The following is a 6,000-nucleotide window of genomic DNA, read 5'->3' on the forward strand; positions in this document are numbered from 1 at the left end:
CTCTCCTCCTACAGAGGATTGCCCATCACGATTTCATTTCATACATTTCCATAAACAAAGTCTTGCCAAAGAGCAACAGTGAACATGCCAAAAGACACTTAAGAGGTTCTGTCCAAAAGCTCCATACTGTAAGCCTCTGGCTTTTCTGGCACTAAGAATGCCCTCAATTCTGTTAATTTAATGAGTCTAAGGGAAGGGAATTTTACACAAGGCCTACTAATGTAAAAGATATATAGTGTATTGAGAGCCTGGGGGGTTAATGCAAGGTGAGAAACAGGCACTAGGCTACAACAGCAACGATGTTAACAAATCATTACACTTGAAAGGAGGCGTAATGTACAGAACAGAATGAACCATATCTCCCACAACCAAATACATACATACAGTGCTTTGGATTTCACTTAATCTGTTATTGTCAGATCAATGGTCAGGTTTTTAATATAACGGGATGCAATTTCACCTTTGAGTGAAATGATGAGCGGAAGAAAAAACACGTATCTAAATGTCATGCAGCTTCTGAACACCAGCACGCTATTGGTTTCATTGTCATGCAGCTTCTGAACAGCAGCACGCTATTGGTTTCATCTGAGCATGACACCATTCTATTGTGGGGGTGGTTGGAGGATGCTAGGTGTTTATCCGTTTCTGTCAGCAGGAGGCACACAGAGAGATGCTCATGGAAAAGGAGTTTTTGGAGAACATATCCCCACAGACACACAAAATTAGAATGTTCCATTTGGAAAGAAGGTGAAAGGCGCTAGAGCGAGAAAAAAAAAAACGGTTAATATTCACATTGAAACATAGCCTATATCCTATATATGAGATATAATTTCCCCACAGGATGATGGTATTAAAATGTATATGATTCTGCTATCAGTGGATTACTATGGGAGACCGGATAAAATGCAATGAAAGCTGTTTTTTAAATGATTGAAGCATAATTTAGAACTGCAATTTTGAAAGCTCTAATATACTGTGTATTTATATATATATATATATATATATATAAAGGGGGTTAAGTCATAAATAAATCCCATTTTGATGAGTGTGAGGATTGTAATGCTCTCATACACTCTAATTGATTACAACAAATTCTAAAACACACTGGATGAACATTAATAAAACACACAATCATAAATGATGCATAAATACACAAATCTATTCGACCTACAGTATTGACACTGAATTTGAACCAATGATTAACATGGCCTCACTTTGCGTAATTGAGTGCAATTCATTTCACACAGGCACGCCATTTCTCAATGATTCAATACCAAGCACATCTATCTGTCCTTGACTGACAAATGTAAATACCAACTTACACCCCTGCACAGTGGATTCAAGCACACCAGTGTGACAAATCCACATCAGTCACACACAATGCCAACCTCATTGCTATTGTTAGGAAGCTGCAGATCAAATGCTCCACAGAGCATTGCTCGAAACAGAGGTTACCCACAATGCATGCTGATGTTTTGTGTTTCCCCTTTTTTCTGCGTGACAAAAAAACGATGCTTTCTCCAAAGGTAGTCAGCCACACAGTGACAGGCACACATGTACACCTACATCAATGGCAGGATGATCTGCTTTAAGTGTATGTGTTGTAAACAGTCTATAATTTATGGCAGGTGTTTCAAAATGGCTCCAGGACTATTGCGCACCACTGTAGCAATACTGTAGTGTATTTCACACACAGATAGCCTACCTACAGTACATATCCTGTCTAGTATCTAATCTCAACTTAACGGTTACACCTTATCTCCATGGGCTAGTGAAGAGGACGGAAACGCATCAAATATTTTTTCCAGTGACTTCATGAAATAATGGATTATATCCTTTTTCCTATCAATGTGTTTTTACAAGACCATCTCATCTTAAAAGCAATTCCCCCAAAATATCACATATTACTGTAAAAAAACAAACAACAACAGATGAGAAAAAACACATTTTGTTCACAGGCATTTAGCTCTATTCCTCATTGTGTTGATGTTATAAACACACAGGTCATGGAGCATTTACATTTTAGTCTTTTAGCAGACGCTCTTATCCAGAGCGACTTACAGTTTGTGAGTGCATACATTTTTTCATACTGGCCCCTCCGTGGGAAACGAACCCACAACCCTGGCGTTGCAAGCGCCATGCTCTACCAACTGAGCTACACGGGACCATATACATATTGAGAAACATCCCTTGACTAGAGTCCCTTTGCAAATACAGCAAGCCAGACGTCTTCAAACTGGTTGAAGAGAGGGAGAAATGGCTGAGAGAGCTGAGGTGTTAGCAGCCCTGGTTGTTGCATGGGGCCTCTGTACCGTACCTAAACACAGCTTCCAGTAAATCACTGTAACAAGTGAGATTGCGCTGTTGTTGTTTACTGATTGGTGTGATCTAAAATTATGTTTTGGTTCCTTCAACCTATTCTATTCAATTTGTCTGAAATGCAATAATGAATTTGACAGATCAATGTGATTTTTTTAATTGAATGAACACTTCTAAATTGCTTTCGACGCCTCATGCGCATGCTCATTGCATAGCGGTTGGGGCAATGTAGCAGTGGGGGCAATCAGAAGAGATGGAGGCATGGCTTATTGGGGGCGTGGCTTTCAGTTAGTTCTTTTTGGCCATCCGTGAGAGTGAATGTCATTCCAATTAATGTGTTCTGTTGTATTCATTATACAAGGCTTAACTTATACACTATCAGCACTGAATTTGCAATGATACTTCCATGAGTGCATGTGATACTAAAGAGCATAATAAGTTATATTTACATGAAATATTCTGTTATATTTATGTTATATATTAGGTTGAACAACAGGGGAAAAGTAATTATGTTGCACCAGCCATATCCCTTTCTAAAGGAAATACATTACATGTTCACATATTTGATAACACTTGTGTGCCCAATGGAGCAATTACAACAGTGACCCTCCCTGAAATGGCCCTTAAAGCCTGGAGTCACTCAACACACCCTGTGGGGACTTCACTCCTCATCTCTCTCTCTTCTCTGTGTGTGTGTGTGTGTGTGTGTGTGTGTGTGTGTGTGTGTGTGTGTGTGTGTGTGTGTGTGTGTGTGTGTGTGTGTGAGAGAGAGAGAGAGAGAGAGAGAGAGAGAGAGCGAGAGAGAGAGAAGTGATGTGGCTACAACCATATTACACCAGTTAAGAAATTTCGGTCTGAATTGTGGGTAGATAAAAGTGAAACTAAATTAATGAAATAGCTACAATTAACTCCACAACCGTAAATAATGTATGATTTGTGTTGAAGACTGATAAAGGCCTATACATTGAAATACCGTATTTCCACCTGGAAAGACAGGTGATATATTCGTTTCGCCAACACTGAACATCGAAATGCCCGTCTGTCTTCTCACACATGAGAATTGCATCTCTACATTGCCCTACCATGGAGGGGCCAACAACGAAGGGCAGAGCAAATTATCCAAGTAGTTTATAATGCTGAGTCCTGTAGCCTATAAGTTCACAGCACACTAAAAGCAACGGAGAGTTTATCTCCATAATTGACAGGCGTTGAAATTATAAACGCTTTCATCACCTGGGAGAAATTGTCGGAGAGTTGTCTATAATAACCTATAGGCTAATTTCTGAAGCTTTACAAGCACGCAGTAAATGCAATGGAATGGACCTGAAACAGCTTGGATAAATACGCGTAAATGCGTATTTACGCACAAACATTATGTATTTAAATTGCCAAAATAACTATTATCTTTACGAAATAATACTACAGTTTCCCCATAAATTGTTATTTATTAACTGCAACAGAAATAAATAATTATAAAGTTACTGAAGTGACGTATAGTTAGTTACCTTGTTACAGGCGCCTAGATGTGCACTTGTCCTAGTAGTGATTGGGAAACATTATAGCCATAGGCTCCAAATAAATAGGCTACTATTATGCACATACAAAGTTAAGAATCAAAATACAATACCTTCAGCTCATGAATGGAAATGCCTTGGGGTAAATGTATCGTTCGTCCTTTTATTAATCCATTAAAAATGATGTTCAAAAAGCAGTTCAGACAATGATCATTTCGAAAAAAACAATGCGAACGCTACTTTTCTAAACCTCTTGAGCTTTTTTTGTTACATGCCGCGCTTGTAGCCTACACACCTCTTCAAATCGGAATATCCATCGGAAATCCACTTGAAACCCAGCGGTTTTAAAGACTCCTTTGAGAAAACTGAGCAGGACAACCTGGCGTCCAATAACTAACAATTGAGGGTTCCGAACCATTCGTGGAAAGCAAACTCAGTCCCGCTACAAAAGCTGCTGGTCATCCTATTTGGAGATGAAGCCTTCTTACTAGTGCACAGCGATCCCAGCTGTCACCCGCTACACATAGGGAGGAGCTATACGCCCTAGACTGGAGCGTGCTAGTGAAATAGGATCTTTTGTTTCACGGGTACCACTTTATAGACGACTGTATTTTTAGAATTTACATTGGTACTCCACGAAAATACACAATACAAAACAATAAACCACTATAGGCTAAATGTCCAAATAAAATTATTGTGCAGGCTATATTATTAGTTTAAAAGAGACACAACAACATTACAACAAACTGTATTTATTCCATATGGAAAAGTGAGCCCTTTTTGGCTCGCACACAAAGTGTCAGAAACAATATTGGGGTGACAATGATGATGCCCACAGTTACGCATGGTACACCTATTGTTTTGAGATTTCTGTGCCTGGCCAATGCGAAAGGGAATGAATGCAACCAGGTTCAAAGCCTCTCTTGTCTTCATCAATGGGAGACCCCACTCCGGTGGTCCCATCCTCTCCAGCCACTGCACAGAGTTTATAATCGCCCTTCAGTCGGTTCCACATGCCATAGTAGCCAATCAGTTTTGGGCCCCTTGTCAGAATAACAGCAAATCCCGCTTAAGTTGCAGCTACTGATTCAGAGGGGTTGGGTTAAATGCGGAAGACACTTTTCAGTTGAATGCGTTCAGTTGTACAACTGACTATGTATCCCCCTTTCACTTCCTTTCCCTTCCTTTTGTTTATAGTCTTCTACACCTAAAAACATGGAAGCAAGGCACAATTAAATCAGGCTTACCATCTGTAACCAGGGGCTTACACTCTAAGAAGGCCAAGGATTCATAATGGTGCATGCTCAGCTTGGGAGTGTTTGCTTTATGTAGGCTAATATCAGAACACCTGTGATGGCTCTGTTAACTGTGTCCCGGATAGCCACTAGTCCAGATGCTTGCTGCAACAAATTGTATTATAGGCGTGCTATTATAATTCATAAACTGGGTGGTTCGATCCCTGAATGATGATTGGCTGAAAGCTGTGGTATATCAGACCGTATACCACAAAACATGAGTTTTTACTGTTCTAATTATGTCAGTAACATTTACGTTTTAGTCATTTAGCAGACGCTCTTATCCAGAGCGACTTACAGTTAGTGAGTGCATACAATTTTTTTTCATTCTGGTCCCCCGTGGGAATCAAACCCACAATCCTGGCGTTGCAAGCGCCATGCTCTACCATCAGAGCTACACGGGACTAACCAGTTTATAATAGCAATAAGGCACCTCAGGGGTTTGTGGTATGGCCAATATACCACAGCAAAGGGCTGTATCCAGGTACTCCGTGTTGCATGCATGTACGTACGGGTGACCAGCCAAGATTAATCGAACCCCCTCAATCTTTGACTAGCTAAAAGCTTGCAGGTACAGTGTTCGGGTAGGCTAGCCTACATGATGAGATTATTATGGATAAAAGCTTGATTATTTTAATTTGTCAAATGGTTGCCAGGGATCGATCACCAGAATAAGACCCCTCGATATTAAATGGAAAGGAGCATCAAACTCATCACCGTGCACTTTCACCATCCTGTGATGTTCATCATAACATATTTAATCTGTACACAGTACATTTTGCAGTGTTAAATCAACACTTCAAGAGTACATTTTAGCACCACCTCAGATAACACATGGTGCCACTCTACAGAGAGTAAAAAGTACTTTGATT

At 40.0% G+C, this 6,000-nt stretch overlaps 1 protein-coding gene across 1 annotated transcript in view; it reads right to left on the reverse strand.

The window, feature by feature from the left end:
• Positions 1-4,301, reverse strand: part of sema6a (sema domain, transmembrane domain (TM), and cytoplasmic domain, (semaphorin) 6A) — a 100,131-nt gene extending 95,830 nt beyond the window's left edge. The window contains exon 1 of the mRNA XM_084176638.1: positions 3,947-4,301. The gene's annotated coding sequence lies outside the window, so the exon portion shown is untranslated. The remainder of the gene's footprint in view (positions 1-3,946) is intronic.
• Between the last annotated feature and the right edge of the window lie 1,699 nt (positions 4,302-6,000).

This window comes from Coregonus lavaretus (assembly GCF_964263955.1).
Source record: "Coregonus lavaretus genome assembly, chromosome: 14".
Taxonomy (NCBI): Eukaryota; Metazoa; Chordata; class Actinopteri; order Salmoniformes; family Salmonidae; genus Coregonus; species Coregonus lavaretus.